The sequence below is a fragment of the Xenopus laevis genome, chromosome 8S, assembly GCF_017654675.1.
Source record: "Xenopus laevis strain J_2021 chromosome 8S, Xenopus_laevis_v10.1, whole genome shotgun sequence".
NCBI lineage: Eukaryota > Metazoa > Chordata > Amphibia > Anura > Pipidae > Xenopus > Xenopus laevis.
The window spans coordinates 36,174,695-36,185,345 of NC_054386.1; positions in this window are offsets into that span (position 1 = coordinate 36,174,695).

Below are 10,651 nucleotides of genomic sequence, written 5' to 3' on the forward strand. Positions count from 1 at the left end.
TCTGTATTAGAATCAGGGGTGTTCATATATGATTATAAACGGGTATACAACAGCACACATATTTCAAAGAAAGAAGTCATTTTTCCTTGAAACTTTTCCATTCCCATGGAAACTGTTTTGTGGTTGGAATCGGATCTGATCAGAATATTTCCAAGCCGTGCTTTAAAAATCAAGTGTAGGTGAGCACTAACACCTAGTATATTGCTTGGTTTCTATGACAACTAACATCACGGTCTCCATGGAATTGACTCGACAGTCACTTTTTGGGATGCCACAGGTTATCTCCTCCCATGCAAATGTCACCATTGGTTTTCGTAATGATTATCCAAAGACGCCTCCCAAAACCTACTCATTTGCAACTGTCATAGTGAGAGAAGTGAACTCCATAGATTCTCTTTCCACTTTGAAATATTCCATATGATTTCAAATTACTGAAGAATAAGAGCCACCCAAGGGTGTAATAACATGTGCATAATGCAGGTGGTAAACAACGATGCACAAAACTCAACAGGACCTATGGACTAGGCAGGTTTGGGTCAAAAAATGGAGCGGCAGGCTGGTGGCAGGTTAAACTTTTCTTGGGTGGGTGGCAGACCAAACTTCTCTTGGGTCAAACATCTAGCAGTTACCCTCCCCTTTGGGGATGTACCTTTCCCAAAAGATACCCACAAAAGGTTAATGCCACACCTCCTTGACATCATTGGAAGGGAGTTGAGCCACATGCGAGTCATAAAATAGTAGTGGCCTTTGGCTGGAATACACCAGGACTGGGATAGTTAACTACAGATTATTAAGGCAAGTTGTCATAGAACACCCAATTCTGTCGTTAACTGACTCCTGCTGCACAAATATGGCAGCACCCTCACTGGTAAATATGGGGATCAAATAGGTAAGGTAAAAGCATCTGGCAAATACTTTGCATGCTATTTATATTTTTTCCATAAAAGACAATTATAGATGTCAAAAACTTGCTTTTTGGTTTCAGCATCTCTTTAATGCCCCCAGAACCCAAAGCAGCATAGATGCGTTTTCAAATTGCATTTGGGGGGGCTTCTACAGATATAAAATCAAGTTACAGATAATAGTAAGATGTACATGCTCCACTGAATTGTAAATTACTATAATTATGGTACAGTTATGGGATCCTTTATCTGGAAACCCATTCTCCAGAAAGATTCGCATTACGGAAAGGCCGTTTCCCATAGACTCCATTTTATACAAATAATCCAGATTTTTTTTTAATGGATTCCCTTTTCTCTGTTATAATAAAACAGTACCTTGTACTTGATCCAAACTAAGATATAATTAATCCTCATTGGAAGCAATACCAGCCTATTGGATTTATTTAATGTTTACATGATTTTCTAGTAGGTATTAAGATCCAAATGATGTACAAAATATGGGACCTGTTATCCAGTACAGGTATGGGACCTGTTAGCCACCTGTGATCCAGTACGGGTATGGCACCTGTTATCCAGAATGCTTGGGACCTATTAACCAGAACAGGTATGGGAACTGTTATGCAAAATGCTCAGGACCTGGGGTTTTCTGGATAATACTTCTTTCCATAATTTGGATCTGCATATCTTAAAGGAATTGTTCAGTGTAAAAATAAAAACTGGGTAAATAGATAGGCGGTTCAAAATAAAAAATGTTTCTAATATAGTTATTTAGACAAAAATGTAATGTATAAAGGCTGGAGTGATTTGATGTATAACAAGTCAGTCAGAGCACTACTTTTCAGCTCTCTTGGTTTACACTGACTGGTTGCCCTGGTTACCAGGCAGTAACCAATCAGAGACTTGAGGGGGGGCCACATGGGTCATATCTGTTGCTTTTGAATCTGAGCTGAATGCTGAGGATCAATTACAAACTCACTGAACATAAATGTACCATGTGGCCCCCCTTCAAGTCGCTGACTAACTCAGAGTTATAGAGCTGAAAAGCAGGAAGTTGGATTCTGGCTGTTTTAGTAGACATCTGTTCACTCCAGCCTTTATACATTACATTTTTGGCTAACTAACTATATTAGAAACATTTTTTATTTTGCACAGCCTATCTATTTACACAGTTTTTATTTTCACACTGAACTATTCCTTTAAGTCTACTAGAAAATCATGTAAACATGTAAATGAAGCCAATAGGCTGGGTTTACTTCCAATAAGGATTAATTATATCTTAGTTTGGATCAAGTACAAACTACTGTTTTATTACTACAGAGGAAAAGCAAATTATTTTTAAAAATTTGCATTATTTAAATAAAATGGAGATGCCCTTGCCATAATTCAGAGCTTTCTGGATAACGGGTTTCCCGATAATGGATCCCACACCTGAATACATTTCACTCTTCATAATGGAAATTTAAAATATATTGTAAGGTTTGCTTGAAGGCACTTTCTCTGCTGGCTTATTTCGAGATTTTCTGATCTCTGATGCCAACTAATGGGCTAGCAAGGGGTTATTCTCGTTACTATATTTTTCATTATTTTTATTGGTTTTGTGACATATTAAGTTACAATCCTTTTGATTAAATTGCGTTAACATAAGAATTGTTATCAGATGCTGCAGTCAGTTCAGTGTTGGCTAAAATAAATGGTTGTAATCTAAACAAAATAAAATGTAAGAAAATTAGTAAATCAATATACCATAATAATGCTAACAGTAGGAAACTATAGGTATGGGAACTGTTATCCAGAATGCTCGGGCCCAGGGTTTTCTGGATAACTGATATTTACGTAATTTGGATCTTCAAACCTTAAGGCTACTAGAAAATCATGTAAACATTAACTAAACCCAATAGGCTGTCTTGTTTCCAATAAGGATTAATTATATCTTAGTTGGGGTCAACTACAAGGTAATGTTTTATTATTACAGAGAAAAAGGAAATCATTTTAAAAATCTAGTGGAAGATTTAAATTATGAGGGCAGACTGTTATGGTGACGGTTTTATCTTGGGGGGGGAAGACACTTGCGAGGGGATATAATTCTTCTTTACAAGTACTCAAGTGCAATATAGACAGATACTGGGGGATCAGCAGCTGGGCTAACCTGGTAGGGGATTAAGGCCAGTCTTTGCTTGTGTGACTGCAGGGCTGTGATCGGCTAACTACTAATTGGATGTAAATATACTGGGTAATGGGAAACAACCTATAGCAGAAACTTGTACAGGTATTGGATCCATTATCCGGGAACCCATTATTCTGAAAGTTCCAAATTTCGGAATGACTTTCTCCCATAGGCTCCATTTTATCCAAATAATCCACATTTTTAAATATAATTTCCTTTTTCTCTGTAATAATAAAAAGTACCTTGACATTATCCAAACAAAGATATAATGAATCCTTATTTGTGCTACCGTGGTAAGTTAACAGTTTACCGCTGTCGCACACTCAACATGCGGCCAGCAGTTGCGAGGCCTGTATAGATATCCCAGGCAAGACCGTGTCGCAGCAAGATGATTCATTATGGTCCTTACCGCGGTAGTACACTCAAAAAAAGAGAGAAGCCTCCAGAGACCAGCTGCAGCAGGTGCGAGGGCTATAGACATGGATGTGACGCATATTTTAATGATGTCTATAGCCCTCGCCTTTAAACAGATGAGAACATTAGTATTTAATAGGGCTATTCAGTGTTTCATTTATTTCAAAGTAGGCCTACACATGCACACTGCAAATTTCTTTGCTGTATTCTGTTGTTGTAACAGTTAAAATTAAAAAAAACTTTTAAAAGTTTATAAACTGTATTATGTTTTGCGGCTCCAGACTTTTTCTTCAGTGGAAGAGGGGGCAAAATGGCTCTTTTGATAGTAAAGGTTGCTGACCCCTGACCTAGAGGTAGTATCCTTCTTTCGTGAGAATAGTTTTCATGGACTAATTGCTCATGACTCTGAGTAAACCCTCTGTAACATCCCTTCAAACTACAACTCCCATGCCCTCAAACTCAGTTGGAATGGGAAGAATTTGGCCACCAATCAGTTTTTAATGCAGGAAGTTGCCAAGCAGTTTGGCCTAAAAGATGAGCCTCTTTCCAATTTTTGCAGCTCTCTTAGGTAAGTAGATGAAGTAGCAGCAGTGTGAAGAACACATCTGGTAGTGCCCTAGACCACAAGCTTCCAATTTTAGTCAATGGGAAATTGCAACATATTCTTCAGCCTTTTGATTAGCCTAAAGAATGAAATATATCCTATACACATACTAGCCTCTTTTTAATGGAACAGTCATTGATGTGTACCATCTTTATGGACCCAGCATTTTGCCGCTTTAGTGTTTTCAGTGCTGTGAACATACACCAAACCACTCCAAATTGCCACCCCACCCAATTCATTTCTGTAGAAATTGCTTGTGCCTGTAAATACATTATTGCATTAGCTAGCACTTGCAAGCTGTTCCCATAAGAATGAATTGACAAACATTTTGCTCAACAAAACCTTTGGTGTTCCATTACACTTATAGGAGGGAAAAGATATCATGTTATCTCACGTTCTCCACAAAGTGCACACATATATTCACTTTATCCTTTCCCTTCAGCTTTCTTAGTCTATAATTTGCCTTCCTCTCCCTTGTGCAGCTAAATTTTAACCATATCCTGTCCTGTGTAGTAACCCTTTCCACAATACCCTCTCCCCACTTATTGAAATACATTTTGCATATAAATGTAGCTGCATCCTACAAGTGTTTATCAGCCCTGTCAAGTCTCTATAGTAAAGACACTGGGATGACAGAACTTATCTTTAAAGGAACAGTAACACCAACATTTTTAACACTTAATTCATCCTCAAATAGCTGTAGTACTAGGTCTGGTTTACTCTAATTTTTTTTTTTTTAAATCTTGATCTTGAATCTGACTTCCAAAGTGCTCCATAGCAGAAAGGTGACGGCAGCTTGAATTCCTCTGCTATGCTGAGCTTACAGGAATTGTTCAGTATGAAAATAAAAACTGGGTAAATAGATAGGCTGAGCAAAAAAAACATGTTTATCATATGGTTAGTTAGCCAAAAATGTAATGTATAAAGACTGGAGTGACTGCATGTTTAACAGAACAGGAAACTACTTCCTGCTTTGAAGCTCACTTGGTTTCCACTGATTGGGTTTCTTATAAAACAAGAACATGAGTAGATTTCACTTTCATTCTTCTTTAACTTTTTAGTGTTTCTTATTTGTTCCATTCTCACCCCACCCACCCCATCTATATGTTACCCCTCCCAAATGTGACCAATACCCAGAATAAAGACACACACAAAGCAACTTGATGTTAAATCTGTGTAAGTCACAGTTTTATTGATAATAGTTAGATAAACTGCGCTATTTGATCCAGAGGAAGGCAAAAAACCTATGGCAAGCTTGAGACAATCTGCTTACTAGAGGGGAAAAGTCCTTCCTGACCCCTTAACGGCAATCGGATTTGCTCCCAGGATCAATTCGCCAAATAAAATCAAGGGAAGCAGGGTGAGGGAAACAGAAGGGAATATGGCAGCATACAAGAGCGCCTTTAAGCTACTAGGTGAACACTACATTCCATTCTATCGGACCCCAGGCAGCCTGTAGATCCGGCTGCTGCAGTCTGAGGGATGGAGTGGACAGGAATGCAGGGTCTACCGAGTGGCTTAAAGGTGCTCCTGTCTATGGAACCATATTTAGGGGGAAAGAAGGGATAATGTGGTTGGAATTGCGATGGAGGGAATGGAAATAGAAGGTAATATGGCAGCATACACACGAGCAACTTTAAGCTACAAGGTGAACACTGCATTCCTCTCCATTCCATTGGACCACAGGCAGGGATGAGGGATGGAAAGGAATGCAGAGTCTACTGAGTGGCTTAAGGGTGCTCTTGTCTATGAAACCATATTTAAGTTGTAAGGGGGCCAGCGGGGTGGAATTACGGTGAAGGGAATTGAAACAGAGGGGAATATGGCTGCATATACATGAGCACCATTAAGCTACAAAGTGAACTCTGCATTCCTCGTCATTCCATTGGACCCCAGGCAGCCTGCAGACCCGGCTTCTGCAGTTTGAGGGATGGATTGAAAAGGAATGCAGGGTCTACCAAGTGGCTTAATGGTGCTCCTGTCTATGGAACCATATTTTAGGTGTAAGGGGGGAGCACCACTGGTGGAATCATGGTGTATTGGAGTGAAGGCACCGCTGGTGGAATTGAGTATGGCTCACTCTGTGCCATGAAGATCACCTACACAGATGTGCATCGATACGTGGTACCGTGTAAACTGCAATGGTGCTTGTGGCTGGTGGGCTCTCTGCAAAACCAAAATAACGTTAAACTTGCACCCAAGGGTTTTACCTTAGCAAGTTATATCTCTGTAGAAATTCTATAACATTTTGGGGGATTTTAATCAGAAATATGGCAGTTATGCAAATTAACATTACTAAATGCGAATGTACCATTTCCCTTTGTGATTATGGGACAAGTTGCAAATCGCAGGTTTCTCTGCATTTTTAAGACATTTGATCCCAATCCCAATTCCTTGCCAAAATGATGAAGACAAATACAAGAGTCCTCTGCACTCAACCCATTATCAATATATTTAAGACAGAGACATTTTTTGCATACTGCTACTGAAAAATGCCTTACCCAAAACAGGGATTGTTTTTCCATATATTGCAATATATTTAAGCTGGCCAACTACGTCAAAGTCATCCCATATCTGGCCAGTCCTATGCTCAATTTTATCTGATTCATTAAGAATTCTATTGCTTCATTATACATTTTACAAAGGGACTAAGTTTTACCTGTAACTTACTAGCTGCTTTCAAAGTAAAACTCCCAAACTTGGCTGCCCTTTTATTAGACACCAGTGTGATCACCTGACTATAGCTGGGAAGGGTGGGAGCTACAACATTGAGCTGGTCACTGCTCCTGTATAAACTATAACAAACAAGGGAAAGTTGTGCTCACCACTATTTTTTAAAACCATTAGACGGGGGTGAAATGAGGCTGTGACCACAAAATACATATAGACAAATACAAGAGTCCTCTGCACTCAACCCATTGTCAATATATTTAAGACAGAGACATTTTGTGCATACAGCTACTGAAAAATGCCTTACCCTTTAAACAAAACAGGGATTGTTTGTCCATATATTGCAATATATTTAAGCTGGCCAACTACGTCAAAGTCATCCCATATCTGGCCAGTCCTATGCTCAATTTTATCTGATTCATTAAGAGTTCTATTGCTTCATTATACATTTTACAAAGGGACTAAGTTTTACCTGCAACTTACTAGCTGCTTTCAAAGTAAAACTCCCAAACTTGGCTGCCCTTTTATTAGACACCAGTGGGATCACCTGACTATAGCTGGGAAGGCTGGGAGTTACAACATGGAGCTGGTCACTGCTCCTGTATAAACTATAACAAACAAGGGAAAGTTGTGCTCACCACTATTTTCTAAAACCATTAGGCGGGGTGCAATGAGGCTGTGACCACAAAATGATGAAGATACACTTCCTATTGGTTTCTATGGCATCTCAATAGGTTTCAGCTGCGCAGGATTTATATGTTCTTTTTGTCGTTGTTTTTCACAAAATCACAGCATTGCAATGGCTTTCAATACATCAGCCCTATTACAAAATGGTAATAATTGAACAAATATATTCATTAGATACTGTACCTGTATATGTTTCCATGTACTTCCTGAAAATTGCCCAGTTTATCTCCTCTAGTTGTTTGTAGAGGGATTTCAGTTGGGCTTTGGCCTTCATCTTGTCCTGCAGGACCTCAGCCATAAATCTGATTTTCCACCACCTCGTTAATTCCAGGCTGTCTCTAGCTATACAATAATCATAGCTTGTCCATTTTATTTCGCCAATGATGTCCTTCCTCATGCTCTCCAAATCAGTGATCTTACAGATCCTCTCCTCCTTCCTGTAGATCCACTGTGAGCCCTAGAGAAATGTAAGAGAAATGTAAGAAAAAAGAAGACATTAAGGTTTCCAGCAGTTTGTGTTTAATCCCCAGTAATAAAAGTGACAATTTCTTCCCATAGGCACAATAAGCAAAACAATTGTATTTATTACCACTAGGGGAGCTGTTACATTGATCGTCGTTGCAAAGCAAAAGCTTTTTGGTTCAATAGAAGTGTTGGTGTTGAGGTGGGTAAAAAAAGACATGCTTTTAAGGCTTTCAAGTTAGCTGGGACAGCCGAATCATTTATAAGGTACAAGGAGGCCAATAAATCATGCAAAGAAGCTATAAGGCAAGCTAAAATTAATATGGAAAAGAATATTTTTTAAATATGTTAATAGTAAAAAATGAAGCAGGAAGGGATGGGACCTTTAGTATCAGAGGGTGGTCAGCTGGTTGATGAAAACAAAATAAATGCAAAGATTCTGAACTCATATTTTTCGTCTGTCTACTCAAATGAGGAACCAGTTAATGAAGGTTTCCTTCTTAATAGTCCCAATTTAAGTGATACAACTAATGATGCATGGTTCACACATGAGGAAATTCAAAAGTGACTAGAACACGTTAAGATTAACAAAGGTCCGGGTCCAGATTGTATTCATCCCAGGGTACTTAGCGAGCTTAGCTCTGTGATTACCAAACCTCTTTACTTAATTTTTCAGTATTCATTGAGGTCTGGCATTCTGGGATGGCAGTGGTTACTGGTTAAATAAAGGAATGTTGGCCTGGAACATAGTATTTGTACCTGGATAGCAAACTGGCTAAAAGATAGACTACAAAGAGTGGTGGAAAATGGAACATTTTCTAATTGGACCAGTGCTCGTTAGTGGAGTACCGCAGGGCGGTAATGACCTGGAGGTGGGCATTGAAAGTACTGTTTTATTTTTGATGATACTAAATTGTGCAGAACTATAGGTTCCATGAAGGATGCTGCCACTTTGCAGAGTGATTTGTCTAAGTTGTGAAACTGGGCAGCAAACTGGAAAATGAGGTTCAATGTTAATAATTGCAAGGTTATGTAAAATAATATAAATTCAAGTTATACACTATATGGCGCTGTATTAGCAGTTTCCTTAAATGAGAAGAATCTAGGGTTTTTTGTAGATAACAAGTTGTCTAATTCTGGGCAGTGTCATTTTGTGTCTACTAAAACAAATAAAGTTCTATCTTGCATAAAAAGGGACATTAACTCAAGGGATGAAAACATAGTTATGCCTCTTTATAGGTCACTGGTGAGGCCTCATCTTGAGTATGCAGTGCAGTTTTGGACTCCAGTCCTTAAGAGGGATATAAATGAGCTGGAGAGAGTGCAGAGACACTCAACTAAATTGGTTAGAGGGATGGAAGACTTAAATTATGAGGGTAGACTGTCAAGGTTGGGGTTGTTTTCTCTGGAAAAAAGGCGCTTGCGAGGGGACATGATTACACTTTACAAGTACATTAGAGGACATTATAGACAAATAGCAGGGGACCTTTTTACCCATAAAGTGGATCACCGTACCAGAGGCCACCCCTTTAGACTAGAAGAAAAGAACTTTCATTTGAAGCAACCTAGGTGGTTCTTTACAGTGAGGACAGTGAGGTTGTGGAATGCACTGCCGGGTGATGATGTAATGGCTGATTCTGTTAATGCCTTTAAGAATGGCTTGGATGATTTCTTGGATAGACATAATATCAAAGGCTATTGTGATACTAAGCTCTATAGTTAGTATAGGTATGGGTATATATAATTTATGTGAAAGTATGGAGAAGTGTGTGTATGGATGCTGGGTTTTCATTTGGAGGGGTTGAACTTGATGGACTTTGTCTTTTTTCAACCAGATTTAACTATGTAACTATGATCTCTACAGACAGAGCAAATAACATGGCAACTCTCACTAGTAAGTAACTCTAAATATGGGAAATGTGACACTTAGGGCAAACACTTAACTAAACCCTGTTATATTTCTATTTAATTACATTTACATGGGATGATTGCGACAGTTGGAAAATGACAGCTGGCAAATGACCGTTGGCATTTACAGCAGAGACAGAAAAAATTGTCTAATACTTCAAATGCAAGTAAACCAAACAAGTAAACCAAACAAGTAAACCAAACACCCATTGCCTTAGAACTATAAGGTTTTTTTTTTTCAAAACTTTTTTATTGGTTTACAACATTATATTAATTTATATTGTGAAGTAACCATTTTTCTTGTTTTTTTTCTTTTCAGATAACAGGTGTTCACCTACACAGAGGGAAGCACCAGCATTACAATCAGTTACAGTAAAAGATGATGTGCCATTTTTATATTGCATACCAATAAAATTAGAACTATAAGTTTTTATGGTCTCACTCCCATTAGAGATGGCATATGGGGAGATTTTATTTGACACCCACGTGTTAGTTCTGATGTCAGGGCTGCCATCAGAAACCCATTTTCAGGTGATACCCTGTATAAGTGTAATATCTAGGTATCTGTATCCAGCTAATACTGAGTTTATTTGAATATATGTTCAGTGCCTCTCAACAGGCTGCAGTTCCCGTGTACAATTGCAGAAATTTCACGTTTAGAAAGTAATACCCAGAGAGCACAATGCATCTTATACAATCATAGTGTATTTATTGCAGGAATGTAATGCCAAGTTGCCTTAAATTACCCCCCCCCCCCATTCCTGCTTGTCACACAGATGCCATTTGGAACAGTTTCATGACAAGCAGCTCCCCAAGCAATTAGATTGGTAAGCAGTGGGG